Source organism: Mandrillus leucophaeus, unplaced genomic scaffold (assembly GCF_000951045.1).
Source record: "Mandrillus leucophaeus isolate KB7577 unplaced genomic scaffold, Mleu.le_1.0 Scaffold514, whole genome shotgun sequence".
In the NCBI taxonomy this organism is placed as follows: Eukaryota; Metazoa; Chordata; class Mammalia; order Primates; family Cercopithecidae; genus Mandrillus; species Mandrillus leucophaeus.
This window is the reverse complement of record NW_012105520.1, coordinates 1,123,888-1,126,232: the sequence shown is the minus strand read 5'-3', so window position 1 is coordinate 1,126,232 and position 2,345 is coordinate 1,123,888.

The following is a 2,345-nucleotide window of genomic DNA, read 5'->3' as shown; positions in this document are numbered from 1 at the left end:
AAAATGTCTCCAGATCTCTTAAAAGGAAGATGGGGCAGTGTTATGTAGCGCACTTCCCAAAAATGGGCTGATTTACATCATGAGGCAGGGATTCTAACCTACACGGGAAACATACAGGAGAAAAAATAAGAAAAAGAAAAGAGATTTAAATACAAACACATGAAAATAGCAATTCTCCCTGATTAGATAGGAAATTATCCCTTTTGTAATTGTTTGGATGACAAATATTAAGAAAAATCTTTCATTTGCCACTCAAAACATTCTAGTTTGTTGCTTTTTATATGTTTTTATGCATATAAACCTTTTTAAAAGTAGAATCATAATACTTTTGTCACATACTATATTTTGGGCATATTTCTGTGGCAGTCAATATATTCTGGCATCATCATTTTTAACAGCTGGATGTATATTAAGTTAATCATTGCCAGCCCAGAGGTGAATTTTCTTATACACACATTTTAATGGACTTGAGCAAACATTTTTGGACTGAATTCGTAGAAGTAGAATTTCTGGAGGAAAATAATTTTTAGGGTTTTTAATCAAAATTTTCAAATTATCCTCCAGCAAAAGTGACTCAGGTTATACTCCCACTAACAAGGACAGAGCTCCAGGTTCCCCCTTCCGTTTGTCATCTTTCTTGCCTTTATACAGAAAATCTCACCGTTTTCATGACATTTTTTTGATTTCTAGTGCTTTTGAATCTTTCTATATGCCATTGGCCATTTTTATTCTTGTGAGAAGTGCCAGTTTCTCCATTGCCCATTATTAGTTGAAATTCATTTGTTTTTCTTTTAATAATTTTAAAGATTTCTTTATAGACTAAGGATACAAACCTTTTACCTGTCATTGAGGTTACAAAAACTTTCTCCCAGTAATTTGTCATTTCATTTTTTCTTCCTTTATTTCCCTTCTCCTTCCTTTCCTCTCTTTTCTTTTCCTTCTTTCTTTCTTTCTGCATTCTTTCTCCTTCTTCCTTCCTTGCCATTCTTACTTTGCTTTTTCCTCCCTTTTTCCCTTTCTCTCCCTTTCTTTCCTCTTTCTCTTTCTTTCTCTTTTTCTTTCTTTCCCTCTCTCTCTTTCATCCTTTCCTTTCTTTCTCTTTCTTTGTTCCCTTTCTCCCTCCCTCCCTTCCTCCTTCCTTCCTTCCTCCCTTTTCTTCTATCTTTCATTTCTTTCTTTCTTTCACTAGCCAAGCTCCAAAGTCACTTTTCACTTAATTTTTATCCTGCCAAATTTGAAAGCCTTTTAACTGAGTGATTTCAGTGTAAACAGGAGCAGAAGAAAATGTAATTATCTAAGTTTCGCTCTGTCACCCAGGCTGGAGTGCAGTGCCATAATCATAGCTACTGCAGCCTCGAACTCCTGCGCTCAAGCAATTTTCCCACCTCAGCCTGCCAAGTAGCTAGGACAACAGCTGTGTGCCACCAGGCCCAGCTAATTTTTAAAATTTTTTGTGGAGACGTGAATTCGCTATGCTGCCCAGGTTAATCTTGAACTCCTGACTTCAGGTAATCCTCCCACCTTAGTTTGCCAAAGTGCTGGGATTACAGGCATGAACTACTGCCCCTAGTCGAGAGTTTAGTTTTGATTGCTAGTGGCGTTCTTGGTATCTTTTCATATTTGAAGCTTTGGGGCTAAAGCTGAAGTATTGCGCTCACCATCCGAGGTTTACAGGACTTTTGTTTCAATGTTGAACAGATGGAACTGTTTAGTCCTGCATCTTTGCAGGTATACAAAATGTGCCTACCAGGAATCTGCTTTATATCCATGGAAAGCAAGAAATAATACAGTAAAACTTTGCCTGGCTAGAGGCTTTGAAAGAATGGCGTATTCTGGTTTAATTCTATTAAATTGGAAGTATGAAGGTGGAAAAAACTCAAATTTCCTGTTGAATACAATTTGGAAATATAGCCAGTGATTCCACTTTTCTTCTCTAGTAAGGTTGGATATTCCAATCTACTTGGTGTTTTATGATAGAACTGCTAGTGTGCCTGAGTCTCACATTGTGAAGATACATTTTTCAAACTTGAGGTGTAAGAGGACGTAAATGGTTTTGTATGAGATCAGGCTGGATGAGAAGTGACACTTGTAAATATATATTTTAGACTAAATCTCTGATTGCCACTTGTTTTCTAATTGTACTCATAAAAATAAAACACATTGGATGGAGGGTGGGAGTAGGAAGGAGATTTATGTCTTTTAATTGCATGTCATTGTTGTATAACAAGGCAGAACATATGGTATCCTTGGCTTGGACTTTCAGAAGGAAACATATTTTTCTGCCTGCCGTATGCCAGAGGTTCTTGAACACCTGGAGGGACTACTGCAGCACAGACTGCTGAGCC